Here is a 17,888-nt window from a genome sequence, read left to right as displayed (position 1 = left end):
ATCTTGGGGAAATTTTCCAATATGCTTGAGACCCTGGCACCTATTCATAACAATTTTTATTCTCATGGGAACAAATTAGTAATAGTTTATGACCACTGTCTTTAAGCAAAGTATACCAAAGTCCCCCAACCCTTTCATATCTGCAGTGACAGAACAAGTAACATTTGTAAATATGTTACAACAACAGATTCAGGAAACTTCCTTGCTTACTCTTCCTAATATAGATTAAGGATAAACGGCTGAATCCTAAAAGATCAAAAGAGCTATAAAGAATCAATTTCCGGCTCAGATGAAAAAGCAAAAGTAGATAAAATAATAATAATTAATATTTATTGAATGTTCTATGCCAGAGACTGTTCTAAGTCATCAAAATGTAATCTTAATCCTTACAACAAGTCGATAGGATGGATATTATTATTACCCCCTTTTTACAGGTAAGCCAGTTAAACAGTTTGCCCAAGATGAACAATTAATAAGTGGCAGAGCCTGGATAATGAACCTAGGCGGTGTGAGTCCAGAGCAAACATACTCTGCTATACTGCCTCAGTACACAGGTATACCAAAAGTTGCAGGATACAAAATCAATATACAAAGATCTGTTGCAATTCTATACACTAATAATGAACTATCAGAAAGAGAAATTAAGAAAACAATCCTATTTACAATTACATCGAAAATAATAAAATACATAGGAATAAATCTAATCAAGGAGGTGAAAGATCTATGCACTGAAAACTTTAAGACACTGAAAAAAGAAATTGAAGACACACAAAAAAGGAAAGATATTCTATACTTGTAGATTGGAAGAATTAATATTGTTAAAATGTCTATAATACCCAACGCAATCGACAGAGTCAATGCAATTCCTATCAAAATTCCAACGGCATTTTTCACAGAAATAGAAAAAAGTTTCTAAAATTCGTATGGTACTACAAAAGACTCAGAATAGCCAAAGCCATCCTGAGGGGAAAAAACAAAGCTAGAGGTATCACACTTCTTGATTTCAAACTATATTACAAAATTTTAGTAATTAAAACAGTATAGTGTTGGCATAAAAACAGACACACAGATCAGTGGAACAGGATAGACAGCCCAGAAATAAATCCATGTATATATATGATCAATTAATCTGCAGCAAAGAAGCCACGAATATACAATAGGGAAAAGACAGTCTCTTCTATAAATGGTGTTGGGAAAACTGGACAGCTACATGCAAAGAATGAAACTAGACCACTATTTTATACCATACCAAAAAAAAAAAAAAAATCAACTCAATGGATTAAAAACTTGAATGTAAGACCTGAAACCATAAAATCCCTAGAAGAAACAATAGGTGGTAAGGTCCTTTCAGTCTGGTCAATGATTTTTTGGATTTGGCAACAAAAGCAAAAATAAACAAGTGGGACTACATCAAACTAAAACTTTCCACACAGCATAGGAAACTGTCAACAAAATAAAAAGGCAACCTACAAAATGGAAGAAAATATTTGCAAATCATGTATCTGATAAGGGGTTAATATCTAAAATGCATAAAGAACTCATACCTCATACAAGTCAAGAGCAAAAGAAAAATTCAATTAAAAAATGGCAGAGGAACTGAACAGACATTTTTCCAAAAAAGACATACAAAAGGCATATACGTGAAATAGGTACATCACTAATAATCAGGGAAATGTACATCACAACCACAGTGAGACATCACCTCACACCTATTAGAATGGCTATCATGAAAGCAATAGAGATAAGTGTTGGCAAAGGATGTGCAGAAAACAGAGCTCTTGTACACTGTTAATGGGAATGTAAATTGGCACAGCCACTATGGAAAACAACATAGGGATTCCTCAAAATGTTAATAATGGAACTAGCACATGATCCATCAATCCCACTTTTAGGTATATATCCAAAGGAAATGAAAACAGGAAATTGAAGAGATATCTGCACTTCCATGTTCACTGAAGCATTATTTACAACAGCCAAGGTATGGAAACAACCTAAGTATCCATCAACAAATGAATGGATAAAGATGTGGAATATAAAGTGAAATAAACCACACGGAGAAAGATAAAATACCATGTGCTGTCACTGACATGTGGAATCCTAAAAACAAGAAAAAAAATGTCAAACTCACAGAAACAGAGTAGAAAAGTGTTTGCAGGGAGGGTCTAGGACAAGGGAGGAAATAGGGAGAGATTGGTAACAGGGTGCAAACTTTCAGCAATAAGATGAGTAAGTTCTGAGGATCTAACATATGGTGACTATAATTGATAACACTATATTAGAGAGTAGAACTTAATTGTTCCCACCAAAAAAAAAAGTTATATATGTGAGGTAATGGATGTGTCAATTAACAAGATGGAGGGGAATCCTTTCAAAATGTATACATATATCAAATCACCACAATGTACACTTCAAATACCTTATAATTTTGTATATTAATCATACCTCAATAGAGTTTAAATTTATAAATAAATAAATATCAATAAATTTTTAAAATACTCAAAATTGTCAAGGTCATGCAAATCAAGGAAAGACAGAAACTATCACAGACCAGAGATGGCTAAGAACGTACAACGACTAAATACAGTGCAGTATCCTGGGTTGGATCCTAAAACTGAAAACTGTAAAAACTACTGAGATCCAAATAGAGTCTAGAGGTTAGTTAATAACAATGTACCAGTACTGTTTCCTTAGTTTTAACAAATGTACCATGGGAATCTAAGATGTTAACAGTAGGGGAAATAGGGTAAAAATGTGTGGGAACTCTCAGTATTTTGTCTTTAGAACTTTCCTATAAATCTAAAATTATTCCAAAAAAAGTTTTTGACCATAAAAAAAATATCAAAGACAGAAAAATGGATATTCTGGGTAAAGGACTTCCAAGCAGCAAGAATAGCATGTGTTAACAACAGTGAGGTGCAAATCCAGCAGCATGTTTTCCAACACAAATGGTATGACTTGAGCAAAGGAAATATTTAAAGGCAAAACTGAAGGAAGAGGAAGGGGCCAGATCCTGAAGAAAGTAAATATTGTACTACAGAGTGGATGGGTTTTATCTTTGAGGCCAGAAATCAAAATGTGGCAAAAATGGGCCACATATGGCATAAGGCTATGTTTGGTTTTAGCGGTATGTGTGTGTGTGTGTGTGTGTGTGTGTGTGTATGCGCACGCACGTGCACACAAGTGGCATGCTAAGTTGAGTTGGTTAACTATATTCAAAATATGGCAGCATTCACATAAAATTCCAAATTTTCTACTTCTCTTGAGGGATCAAAAGACTTAACAATGCAGGGATTCCCCCATAACATTCAAAGACATCTCCTTTTGCCACACTAGGTTCTTTACTCATTCTCTTTAGATGCGTTTGGTTTTTTTTAATCTATATTCTTTGAGGTGAGAAACCTGAAGAATCTTAATCCAGGAAGTGATATTGTATTTGCACTTTAGAAAGTATTTTGCATCATTCTAGAACTAGAGCAAAAATATCCACATGGATAAACCCCACAAATAAAAGATGAAGCAAAAACAAAACAAAAAAAAAAAGAAAAGAAAAACAAGGTACAGAAGAATCCTTCACTGCTCATATCACCTTCAATCCTTAGGCAATACAGAAAAGACAAAAGGAATTCTCAACTGTAGTTAAACTTTTAGAAACTCTTGAACTTCCTTGGTCTGAATTGTTGCCTTTTGTCTTAGTGACAGATAGAACCAGCTTATGAAAACCAATTGCTAAATTGTCAGGAATCTGCCAGACAGTTGTTAAATCCCTAGGAGCCTGAAATCAGCCTGTGGAAATACTTACAGAACGGAAATCAGAAAACACTACAAATCACGCCCCTCCCCCCACTCCCACTCTACTGAAAAATCTGTTGTTAAACATTTACCAGTACACCACTGCACAGAAGATTCCTATCCCTGATACTGCCCTTTGCAATATGCCCTTAGTCACTTCTAGGCATACGTCCAATACTGGCTACAGTTTGCTTATGACATGGCTAAAGTATACAATGAAACCACCCACTTTGTATTCACTTTCCTGTGGGAACCACTCGGCTTCACTTGGTACCAGTTCCTAGGTATCTGGTAGTATCTCTAACTCAACCACTAAGTGACTTTTTAGACAGCAAACACCTTAACAGGCCAACCAGAAATCTGAAACTCTATCACATTGTACCAGAAAGGGAGATTCCTGTCTCCACCTGTGGACCTTTCATAGGCGCTAGTCTTTAGGAACTAAATTTAACAGAAACAGGGTTTTAAAAAGAAGTAGGAGGGGGAGGGTATAGCTCAGTGGTAAGTGCCTCCCTAGCATGCACGAGGTCCTGGGTTCAATCCCCAGTGCCTCCAATTAATAAATAAATAAACCTAATTACCTCCCCCCCAAAAAATAAACTTTAAGAAAAGGCAGGAAACAGGTGGTGTACTTTCAGAGACTATCTCACCTTCACATGCCTTACAAGACCGGCGCACCACTTAAACTCAGTCCCAAGCTCTTTTGCTTTAGATCTAGCTCATAGTTTCTTTCATAATTAAGTCACTGACACTGGACCAATCTTGAAGAGTGACACCATCACTCAAGGTGATGAACATGTATTTCCTATGAAAATTTTGGACTGAAAACTAGTTGTCAGTTCCTTTCACGCCATGCTTGACTCCAAGCAAGATGTTTCTTATTAGATGGAGATGGGAAGGTACAGAATATTTCTCAATCTTGTCTGGGAATGACAGGCACCACTGCTTGTCAGTGCAAGCCTGGATAGCTCAGCACCAGCCTGTGTACTTAATTCCTGTCATTAGAAAACTAACATTCCTACACACTGGGAGTGACCCCAACTGTTCATTTCTAGGCAAAAGTTGCCCTCACTCTGAGTACTCATTCTCTCTTAAAGTTGGCACTGACTATTCTGTCTTAATAACACGACTGGGCTGCTTTTCAGGCTGGGGAACTTCATATACTGAGTGGTGATGATGTAAACTCATGGTGAAATAAATGCTAGGCTTAATTGCACTGTAATTGTGTCATTACTTAACATCTCCTGTAAATTCTATCATAGTAGGGGCTATACCTTTATTATTCATTATCATATGTCTTGTGCCTGGCACATATAGCAGGCACACACGTGTCAAATCTAAAAAAATATATACACACACACATATATATATTAATATATATATTTATCTCTCTCATAAATTCATGTTGATACTTCCAATTCAAAGTTAACATCATAGTACTTTTCTTCTTATCTTCTTAACTTAGAAATCTTGGTTCCTAATAACATTAATATTTACTTGTTTTGTTTTTTATTTTATAATATACAGAAGTATATTTTATAATATTTTATATTATATAAAAGTATACATTATGAACAAAAATATTACTAACAACAAATTTATTGAATGCAGTTTAAAATACCTTTGCAGTTTTATTTATCCTTAAGAGTTTATGTGTGGAAAATGTTACACTGTTCTGTGTTCCAAAGTAACTTTATTTCCTCAATGTGATTTAAGTGTTATGTTCAGTTCCATTTATTTGTTTCTGTTTGTGTTCAACTTTAGGGTTGTTTTCTTATTCTACTTAATTTTATTTTTTGAATATGTAAATCATTTACCTGATCCAGAAGTCTATAAACTATAGAAAAAGGATACCTGGAGAATTCTTGCTCCCACCCTTGTCCCCTATACCCATTCTACCAATCCTCTATAAACAATTTCCATTTTCTAAAATTTCTTGTTTATTCTATTCTCACAAAAATAATTACATATACATATGTATAAGTATATACAAATGTATTTATGTGTGAATATGCCATAGTTTATTCAATCAGCCTTCTATTGATGGATACTCAGATTTGATATCAAGTTTTTCCCATTACAAATAATTTCACAATGCAGAGCACAGTGCATTTTATATTTTGCATTTGTGGAGGTTTACCTTCAGCTAGGTACCTAGAAGGACCACTGAGTCAAAGAGTAAATGCACACATAATTTTATTATATATTGCCAAATTTTCCCTCCAGAGGCGTTTTGCCATTCTGCAACCCCACCAGCAATGTGTAAGAATATTTGTTTCTTCCCAAGCTTACCAAGAGTGTGTTGTTAAGCTTTTGGATTTCTTCTGGTAAAGAACTGGGAAGGGTACGAGATTTTATCCTCCTTGCAGGTTAATGAGTTAGCCTTTGTGGGTGCTGCCAGAAGACACTAAACTCTTAGGTTGGAAGCAAAAGAACCTATTATTTATGGCACAGTGGGAGCCTGAGTTTCATGTTGGCATTGGTTTATCGTGCCCCCCAAATTCCATGGGGATATTGAGGAGCCACCCAGGTAGATACTGTGCCCAGGGGAGTTTGTGTCACAGCAGAGGAACACTGAGATTAGTCCTAATCTTATAAGGGGCTGCTAAAAAATCTGCCCATCATTTACTCCAGAGGAAGATGTTATCTTTATTATCCTGGTCTGGAAACAAATTTGTCCTCTGTCACAGAGGGAGGCACTATTTTTGTCTTCTCTATCTATTTGCCACACAAACATCCTTGAAAAGATAGTGGAGAATAAAAACTGTCACATGATGTGTAGAAACACCATGAAGATTGTCTCCCAATACTTCCAATCTGATGAGTGAAGAACAGTATTTCAATATACTTTAATTTGCATTTCTTTTCTGAGGAAACGTGCTGACTATTTTTTTCAAATGTTTCACAGGCATTTGCCTTCTATGTTCTATGAACTGTCTCTTAACATTTCTGGCCATTTTCCTACTGGGCTTTTGTCTTTAATATATATATAAATTTATATATACATAAATAGCTTTATTATGATATAATTTATATACCATACAGTTCACCCATTTAAAGTATACAATTCAATGATTTTTAGTATATTTATAGAGTTGTGCAACCATCACCATAATATATTTTTGGAACACTTTTAATACCCTCAAAAGAAATCTCATACCCATCAGCATCACCCCTCATTCCCAACTTCCACCCCTACCCCACCCAGCCTAGATGAGCACTTACCTACTCTCTGTCTCTATAGATTTACCTATTCTGGATGTTTCATATAAACAGTATCACGGAGTATGTGATCTTTTGTGACTGGCTTCTTTTACTTAGCATGTTTTTGAGGTTCACCCATGTTGCAGCACCTCTTAATACTCTTCCTTATTTTTTTACTTATTTATCCATGGCAGAAATTAGCTATTTTGTTATTAACTAATTTAGCTGCAAATATTTTCTCCTAGTTTTTATTTGTCTTTTGACTTCGCTTATGATGCTTTTACCAAGCAAAAGTTTATATCTATTTTAGATAGATATGATAGACAAAATGTATCAATCTTCTGGAATTTATATTAGTTCTTCCTCATGTCCAGGTTATAAAGAGGTAGGCATATTTTTTTTCTTGAACTTATATTTACATTTTTGTATGCTGAAATAACTCATCTATTTGGAGTAAATATAATTTAAATTAAGGGGAATGTAAATCCAAATACATATCTTTTTTTTAAATGACTCTCTAGTCATGTTAATGCCATTTTAAAGTTAATCTTGTCCCTCAATGATTTAAGATGCTACCTTTGTCATATGTTAAATTTCCATACATATTTAGAACTATTTCTACTTGTTTGTGTATATAGCCAGGCATCAAAACCACACTGTTTTAATTATAGGATCTTTATAGTATTTTTTAATACATAGTAAGGCCAGCCTCCTCTCGTTGCTCTTCCTTTTGAAGACTTTCACAGATATTCTGGCTTATTTATTTTTCTACTTGAAGTTCAGGATCCAGTGCCAGGAAAAGTTTCCCTGGCATCTTTTTTGGGAATTACATTAAATGTATATATTAACCTCAGGAGAGCTGACATATTTATGCGGTTGAATGGTCCTATCCAAGAATGAGGAATGTGTTTCTATTTTTCTTTCCCCACTTTTGTGATTTTTCAGGACTGCTTCAAAATCTTCTTCATATAGGCTTTGTGTATAATCTTTTAAAGCACAGTGATCCCATCCTCTGTGTGACTACGTCAGTTGAGTAGGATCAATCCTATCAGCAACTCTTCTGAGGAGAGGTAAGGAAGTGGGCTAACAGAGAGGAAAACAGAAGAGCAAACATTTTCTATGCTTTACTTTCCCTGATTTTAGTTCCATTAACCCCACTGAGGGTTGTGCATGTGTGTACGTTGCTAGGTATGCTATTACATGGTACTCACTGAAACACTCTCTTTGGTAAGCTTTATTGGACAATATGGCTGAGCAGAATGCAAGATGGGAAATAGACTAGAGTGAATTTTGGGATCTAGTGTATAACAGGGCTTTGGAGTTAAGCTATTTTGTATTCAATTCAGAGACTTCTGAAGGGACACCTCATCTACCCAATGAACTGATTCCAGTAAGAGTCAAAGGAGAAATATCAAGCATCAAGAAAGTGGTTTCCCAAAGGTGAAAGCAGGACTTCCCTGATACTCTGTTAGATGCCTCTCCTGCGACAGATGGCTGCACTCCGGGTTAGCTCTAGGCCTCCTTTAAAACCTTATAAAATGAAAGAAACTATACAAAATGAGAAGTATAGGAAGAAAGGAAAAAGCCAATTTCTTTCTTCAAATCCTTCCAGTTCCTCTTCGGCTCAGAGAACAAAGGGGTTTATTATATAGGACCAGAAGCAATCTTGTATTAATAATGTTCAGCCATCTCTCTGTTAGCTTCATCATCTCAGTCTCTGGGACCCTCAAGTTACCTACAGGTTGGCAAAATAAAAGGCCTCCTCTTCTGAAAGGCTTCCCCTGCTTTGACTCTTTCCTAGTATCCTTATTCTATCTTAAAATGTACCAGAACATCCATATAATGGGAGACTATGTATGTGTGAAAAGGAATGAGGAAAATCTCTATATACAACAGTGGAATGACTGCCAGGATATACTGTTGAAAGAGAAAAATCAAGGTAGAGTACGCATAGTTTGCTAGCATTTATCTAACAAAAGAGAACTATAGATACAGATTATAATAGATACACTTGTAATAAAACAGATGATGGAGATAGTCCACAGCCCTTTCCTCCCCCTTCCTGACAGCCTGGCCTGAGCACGCACAGAGATCCTGTAGCTCCGCTGCACCACGTGTGGCATTTGGGGTCCTTTAGGCAGTGATGACTGTCCATCTGCTCAGTGTCTGAGTCATACGAAGATTGCACACAGAGTCCAGATGCATTTCGTCTTCAGAATATCAATGGCTACAACAACTGCAGCTTTGGATTTCAGTGGCTGGCAGTAGTTGACCAACTGTTTGGGATGCAGACATTTTGAGCTAAGAAATATCCTTATTTGTGGGTTGGTTACAATGGTGAGATCTATAACCACAAGGAGATGAAATACTATTTTGAATCTGATTACCAGACCAAAGCAGATAATGAGATAATCCTTCATCTTTATAACAAAGGAGGAACTGAGCAAGCAATTTGTATGCTAGATGGGGTGTTTGCATTTATTTTATTGGATACTGTGAGTAAGAAAGTGTTCTTGGGCAAAGAGACACCTAAGGAATCAGACCTTTGTTTAAAGTCATGATAGAAGATGGATTTTTTGGCTGTGGGTTCAGAAGCTAAAAGTTTTGTTAACTTGAAGCGCACATCACAACTCTTTTTTCAAAGTGGAGCCTTTTTTTCCAGGACACTATAAAGTTTTGGATTTAAAGCCAAATGGTAAAGTTACATCAGTGGAAATGGTTAAGTATCATCATTGTAGAGATGAACTTCTGCATGCCCTCCATAACAGTTCAGAGAAACTATTCCCAGGTTTTGAGACAGAAATTATGTAGCTAGGTGAGGAGAACTGAAGAGAGCAAGTATGGACAACTCTTCAAGGACTTTTGCTATCTATAAAGGAGAGTGAGAAATAGAAGAGAGATATTCCAACATGTATATATCTGCATACATTATAAATGATCCAGTAGATAGCAGGAAAATGATGATGCAAGAGACAGGGAACAATCCTTAAAACTGAAACTCAAACAAGATTCCAATGGGATAAAGTAATTAATGTTTGTCTAGGGAAGTAGATTTATTCATGTTATTTTTTCTTCCTTATATACATGCATACTTCCAGATCCTCTTTGACAATGCTATTAAGAAACATTTGATGACAGATAGAAGGTCTAGGTGCTTTTAATCAGGGGACTTGGATTCCGGACCTGCTGAAGCAGCTGAAAGTAGCCCAAGTATAGTACTCTCCAGACACGTGCAACTGACATGGAAGATAGTCTCAATTTACTGGCTGTTAGAAAGGTGGCAAATTATACTGGGAGTGAACATCATGAAGGCCTTTTTAACTCTAAGGAAGGTATTTGGGTCCTGGATGATGTCATATTTTCCTTGGAAACTGATGGCGTTACAATAATCCATGCTTCAGTAGATACGGATTTAATTTCCAAGTACATTTGGAAGAGCACAGATAGCATGGTGATATTCTCTGGAGAAGGTTCAGATAAACTTTCACAAGGTTATATATATTTTCACAAAAATTCATTCTTCTGAAAAAGTCAAGGAAAAGAGTAAGAGACTTCTAAACGAACAATGCTTGTTTGATGTTCTCTGCACAGATCAAACTACTGCTGCCCATGGCCTTGAACTGAGGGCCCCATTTGTGGATCACTGATTTTCTTCTATTACTTGTCTCTGCCACCAGAAATGAGAATACCAAAGAATGGGATAGAAAACATCTCCTGAGAGAGAGATTTGAGGACTCTAGTCTGATACTTAAAGAGATAGATTCCCTGGTGACCAAAAGAAGGTTTCAGTGATGGGATAAACTTAGGTAAGAATTTCTGGTTTAGGAATTTACAGGAATATATTGAACATCAGGCTGATGATGCAATAGATGGCAACTTCATGACAAATATTTCCCTTCAGTACTCCTAAAACTAAAGAAGGCTATTACTACCAACAAATCTTTTGAGTGCCAGGCTGACAGGCTAATCAATTCCTGGATGCCAAGGAAGATCAATGCCACTGACCCTTCTGCCTGCACTTTGACCCATTACAAGTCAGCTGACAAAGCTCAGTACTCGCTAAGCTATAGACTTAAAGTGTTTCTTCTTGTGAAGGGTAGTGGGATTGGGGTCAGTGGGTGAGAGTAGCAATAAGAGTCAACCACCTAGACTCACTTGGGCATGAAAAAAATGAAAGTCTCAAATCTAAAACTCAAAGGAAAAATAAATAATGAAATACAAAAGAAATAGTTACCAGTGGGGTGGAAGAAGGAATAGGATGGAGAAGACAGAGATAGAAGGCAGACATGCTTTGCATACTTGACTTTGAAACTATGTAAATATTTTACATAGTTCTAAAACAAAATAAATATTAGAAATCTCTAAGTATCCAAAGCAAAGTAAAACAAATAAAATCACTTAGTGACCTCTAAACCACTAAGTCCAATACCTTGCTTCAGGGTACAGTCAGCTTAACTTGTCTTTGACATTGTTAACATTGTTGAACCTTGACTCATTATTAAAATTCTCTTCCTTTTTGGCTTATCTGAGACAAATCTCTCCTGGTTTACCTTATAAGTCTGATTTCACTTCTCAGTATCTCTCACTGGAACTTCTTCTTCCACCTGTCTTTTCATAAGTAGTTCTCATTCTAAATTTACTCTTCTTAATCCACTGTCCACTCCCAGCAATAAAATTATATACTCCCTTGGCTTTCTATTAGACACATTTACATTAATATGTGACCATGAGAAAACAAATTTAATATCAATATACGTTCATCTACTATAGGGAAATACTGTCATGGGAGAGGAAAAGTGATTCTGTTTCAAGGGAACTGCTCTAGCAGTTTCTTTGAGTAAACTGTTTCACACATCTACTAAATTCCTGTCCTTTCCTCAAAACCTGTCTCCCTCAGATGTTACCTCCTCTGTGAAGCCTTCTTACATTTCTCTGGCCAAAGTTAATTACTACATCCTCTTCACGTTGATAACATAAAAGCTCTTATGACATTTTAAATTGTGACATATATTTGTGGGTATGTGTTCTCTGCTCCTGGAGTATAAACTTTTGAAAGCAGTGAAACTGAGTTTATAGTGCTAAAAATAAGAATAAAGAGAAAGAGATGCGGGAGGGTATAGCTCAAGTGGTAGAGCACATGCTTAGCATGCACAAGTTCCTGGTTTCAATCCCTAGTACCTCCATTTTAAAAATAATTAAATAAGTAAACCTAATTGCCTCTCTCACCCAAAAACAAAACAAAACAAAAAGAAAGGAATAAAGAGAAGAAAGACTATAATGAGGAAAAGAGAGAACAGAGTTGGAAGAACAGAGTTGAGCCCACAAGGAATCAAAGGTAAAGTCACTAATTTTCTTCCCCAAGAGTAAGAGATAGGGTAATAGGGTATCCAGCAGAGACACTAATTTAAAAGTGAATTATATACTGAAGATTCATGAAATTCAAGGAATCTAAGACTGAGATTTGTTAATTTCTGACCAATTGACAGAAGTTTCATTGATAAACAAAAGAAGAAAATTCATACTTACCAGTTAGCACAAAGTTCCCTTAACAGAATCTAATAAGCACAGAACAATTCTTTTTTAAATTTATTACAGAATATGATGGTGATGTAGTTTTTAAATTTCCCAAATCCACCCAGACAAACTAGGGTAACAAAACTAAAAAGCATTAAGTAACACCTACAACAAAACTAAGTGGCAAGCTATACCCACAAACATTAAAAAAGAAGTGGGTAGGAAAAAACACAAGAAGCCACAAGAGCTGGAAATTATCAGCATTTGTGAGGGAGAAAGCAGATAGAAGCAAGGGTATCCGATAAGCTAAGAAAATGGAAACAGCAAAAAAATCAGCAAGAGGACAGAATAAAAGTTCACACTGTGAGAAACTGCAGGAAGTAGAATCCAAATTGACCAATACAGGGATGTGAGGGCAAAAGGAAAAGAAGGTCCAGATAAAAAGTGAAGCCAAGAGATCTCAGAAAGTACAAGGTAATATTTCTGAACATTTTGTAAAAACAATAGGACAGGGAGCTTTACACTGTAAATCTACAGACGTTATCCTGACTGATTCCTTCCACCTGAAAGTTAGGCACACTAATTTTATATGAAAATGAATAACAAAAAGGGAGGCAGTCATATCTCTAAGTTATTATGAGGAAAAAGATGTTAGGAAAACATCAATAACATTCCTAAAGACAATGAAAGCAGACCTTAAAAACTGCCCACAGAATAGATAAAAACCACAAACTAATAATTCAAAATGAACTAAAACAAATTAACAAAATAATAGAAGATTTGAGAGAACAGCATAAATAAAAATTAGAAGAACTAAAAACAGAGATGACAGAATTCAGGAAAAAACAACAAATATAAATAAAAAATTAATTTCAGAAATGAAGATTACATTAGAAATAGCATAAAAGTAAATACCAAAAAAAAACCTTATAGAAATAGAAGGTGAAATAAGAAAAAAAAATTTTAATCAAAAAGAAATTAAGAAAGTGATTTTTAAAGACTTGAGAAAAAGTGACAGATGGTCATAGAGACCCCAAAGAAGAAAACCAAAACAACAGAGAACAAAGGCAAAAAATAGTTCAAGAAAAAGTCATTTTTTTCTCATTAGGAAAGCTAAGTTATATATTGAAAAGGTTGACTGCATATCTAAGAAAATCAACTCAGAACAACCAACTCCAAGACACAATTTAGTAAAACTACTAAACATGTAAGAAGAAAAAAAAATACACTGAGTGCCTAAGCAAAAATATGTCTGGGATTTACTTCATAATAATCTGGAGTTAGGGACAGTGGTTGGGAGAATAAATGAAACAAGGCTGACCACGAGTTGATAATCATTCTACTATTAGAAATAAAGTGAAACGGGGACCTTCTGGCTCTAGCATGATCAAGTAACTTGTCCTGGACTAACACTTCCACAAAACGGGTAACTATAAACTACACAAAATATTTAAAAGAAATGTGTAGCAACATTGTTGGTGACCCACCTAGATCTCCTTGGATCTCTTTCCCCAGGCCTGTGTACCCAACTGCCAGCAACTAAATACGTCGTTGCTAACAGCTCATACCTGTAACCTCTAAAGTATGCATTCTCCACCAGGGCAATTATGGTTCTTGGGGAGCAAAAAAAAACCAAAAACCTAAACTTACTCTTTCCATGTATTAAGAACAGATAAAAATATAATACATAAACAGATATACAGTGTATTTATGGTAATAAAATTCCATGGGAGGTGATTAGGAAAAAAATGTCTAAGAAGGCTAACTAAGGGTTGAGAAACAATGTTTTGGAGTATTGTGCGTGGGCACTAAAGTTGTTTTGCCGCTGAGGAGAACTAAAAGTGCTTGAAAGTGTGACATTTCCTAGGATGGACCATAGCCAATGACTGACTACTGTGGGAATACAAAACCTCAACTGCTTTGCTTCAGGGTAAGATGAACTCTACGGTTGTAACTGATGTTTCAGAGTATGCTAGAAATGAGGTTGAGTCTGGATCTTCTCCTGAACTGTACCTTCCTTGGCTTCTTCCCCTTCTATATCCTGCTTTTCCCACTCTCTTAATAGTTTATCTAGGAAGCACTTTATTAATTAATCATTCTATCCAAATGCTTGGTTCAGATTCTACTTCTGGAAGAATCCAACCTAAAACAAATTGTTTAAAGCAAATGGAAAGCAAAAAACAAAGCAGGACTTAAAGTTTACGAACAACCAGAGAATGATGGCACGTGAGGATCAAGATGATGCACTGATGTTCTATCTGCCAGAAAAATAAGTACAATTTGTCATCTACAATGTCTGGATCCAACCAAAACGTGCTGGGTTAAAAAAGGACCATATTATCAAAAAGCAGGAGAAGAAACTCAGACAACAGGGAAAGAGCTGTAGGTGAATTCGATTTGGGAATTATCAGACAAGGACTTTAAAACATCTATGATTTATTTTCAAGAAAAGATAGGATAAAGAATTTCACTGAAGAATAAGAATCTATATATTTTAAAAGTCAAATGGAAGTCCTATAATAGAAAGTGATTGTATCTGAAATTAATAATTCAATTGATGGGTTTTAAATCAGATAAACACAACAGAACAATTAGTGAAATGGAGAACAAGTCAGTGTATCAAATTGAAGCAGAGTAAAAAAGATGGAAAACACATAAAAGAGCATAAGAGACATGAAACATGATGGAAAGGTCTAACATCCATGTAATTGGAGTTGAAGAAACAGAGGAGAGAAAGAATGGAACAGAAGCAATATGTGAAGAAACAGTAGACAAAAATTTTCCAAAACTGATGGAAATTATTAAACTACATATCCAAGATGCTCTACAAATCTCAAACTAGATACAGAGAAAACCACAGCTAAGAATATGAAAGTCAAACTGAAGAAAATCAAATATTTTCTTAAATCTTAAAAAAATCTTAAAAACAGAAAGATTAAAATGACATATTGCTTTCAAAGGGGCAACAATAAGTTTGAAGGTTAACTTTTCAAAAGAAATTATGGAAGTCAGCAGTCAATGAAATGACATTTTAAAGTGCTGAAAGAAAAAACAGAATTCTGTATCGGCAAAAATAAAGGCAAAATAAAGATGTTTTCAACTCAAATGGACTAAAGACTTAAATGCAAGACCCTAAACTATAAAACTCCTAGGAAAAAACGTAAAATAAAAGATTGATTACACTGGATTGGCACTAATTTCTTGGATCCAACCCAAAAGGCACAGCAACAAAAGCAAAACTAAACAAACAGGATTATGTCAAACTTAAAAACTTCTGAGCATCAAAGAACACAATCAACAGAGTGAAAAGACGGCCTATAGAATGGAGAAAATATCTGACAATTATATATCTGATAGAGGATTAATATCCAGACTATATAAAGAACTCCCACAACTCAACAACAAAAAATAACTCAGGTGAAAAATGGGCAAAGAACTTGAATAGATGCTTCTCCAAAGATGATATACAAAGGGCCAACAAGTATATGAAAAAATGCTCAACATCACTAATCATAGAGAAATGAAAACTAAAAACAATAATGTATCACTTCAAAACCATTACAATTATTATCAAAAACAAAAACAAAACTGAAAATAACAAATACTGTTGAGGATGTGGAGAATCTGGAACCTTTGTGCACTGTTGGTAGGAATGGAAATGGTGCAGCCATTATGGAAAACAGTATGGCAATTCCTCAAAAAATCAAAAATAGATTGAAAAATATGAAAGTAGAATGTCAAAGAGATATGTGCACATACATGTTCACAGCAGCATTATTCAAATGGCTAATAAGTAGAAGCAACCCAAATGTCTATCAAAAGATGAATAGATAAACAAAATGTGGTATATACATAGAACAGAGTATTATTCAGTTTGGAAAAAAAAAAATCCTATCCCAAGTTACAACATGGGTGCCCTTGAGGACATTATGCCAAGTGAAATAAACCAGCCACAAAAGGCTAAATACTGTATGAAGGACTAGAGTCAAGGGAAATGGACAGTTGTTTAATGGGTATAGAGATTCTGTTCTGGAGATCCATCACACAGCAATGTGAGTGTACTTAACACTACTAAACTGTACACTTAAATATGAGAGAGGTGGTAAATTTTATGTTGTGTTTTTTACTGTAACTAAAAAAAGTTTTTAATGTTTTCAAATGAAATTTGACATATGTAGACTTAATTTTTAAGAAATAATCAAGAGAGTTATTCAAGTTGAAAGAACATAACCTCAGATGAAAGAATAAAACTGCTGGAAGAGATAAAGAGGTAAAATATACTGATAAATTTAAATATGTTAAGGTTAATTATATAGGTAAGTGTAAGTAAATGTTGATTGCTTAAAATAACAACAATAAAATCTGTGGAACTTAAAACAAATGAAGAAAGATGGCAATAGTACAAAAAGCAGGAAGAGGTAAAGAAGTTAAGACTGTTATGAATCTGTGTTCTTCAAAGTACTAACAAGTAGACTATACTAAGTTAAGGATATATGTTATAATTTCTAGGGTGACCACAAAAAAAGTAATAAGAAGTTATAAGTAAAAGGAGAATAGAAGAGAAAAACAGATTAATGCAAATTTTTCATTAATGTAAAGGCAGGCAGGAAAGAACAAAGAGACAAAAAACAGAAAACCAACAGAATGAAACTCAATTATAATAGTAACTATAGCATGTGTAAAAGGACTACATAGTCCAATTCAAAGACAAAGATTTTATATTGGATAAAAATATGCTATATTCTATTTACATGTTTAAATATAAAAACATACACTGAAAGAGAAAGTACCAAAAAAGCATGCAAACACTAGCTAAAATAAAGCTGGCATGGTCATATTAATATCTGACAAGTAGACTTTTTTTAAATCATGAAAGTGATCTTAACTGATTTCAAATAAAACTAAAACATATAAAAGAAATAGCTAAAAAATTACAGTTAATAGTTAAATAGTAAATAGTTTAAAAACTATTCAGTGAAAGGTTTTTTAAAAGCTAAGCCATTCTCTTTTTGAGGATTCATAAACAAACATAATTGAATATATATAAAATATTATATGGTACAACATATAAAGAACTTTATCTATGGAAATGGCTGTACTCTTTCCTTCACTTTTGCAAACCCATCTTTCTATGGTTATAAAATTGATTTCCAATCATGATATGGATCAGCCAGATGAGGGAAAATAGTATATATTTTTTTCCTTCTTTTTATTTTGAGATATGACAAGCAGACTTTAAGGTAAAAAGAACTAGAGATAAACTAGAAATAAAGAGGGATGCTAGTAATGATAAAAGTACCAATTAGAATGAATTATATAACAAATCTAATTTATATTCTCCAATAAAAATCCTTTATTAGATGTTTTGTAAATATTTTCTC

The 17,888-nt window shown here is 34.6% G+C and overlaps 1 pseudogene; it reads left to right on the top strand.

Annotated features, from left to right (window-relative positions):
* The first annotated feature begins 404 nt into the window (after positions 1-404).
* The window catches only part of LOC105072694 (asparagine synthetase [glutamine-hydrolyzing]-like), a 41,110-nt pseudogene continuing 23,626 nt past the window's right edge, over positions 405-17,888 (top strand).

The sequence above is a fragment of the Camelus bactrianus genome, chromosome 14, assembly GCF_048773025.1.
Source record: "Camelus bactrianus isolate YW-2024 breed Bactrian camel chromosome 14, ASM4877302v1, whole genome shotgun sequence".
NCBI classification, from domain to species: Eukaryota; Metazoa; Chordata; class Mammalia; order Artiodactyla; family Camelidae; genus Camelus; species Camelus bactrianus.
The sequence above is the reverse complement of the archived record's forward strand: the minus strand, read 5'-3'. Positions and strand labels throughout refer to the sequence as shown.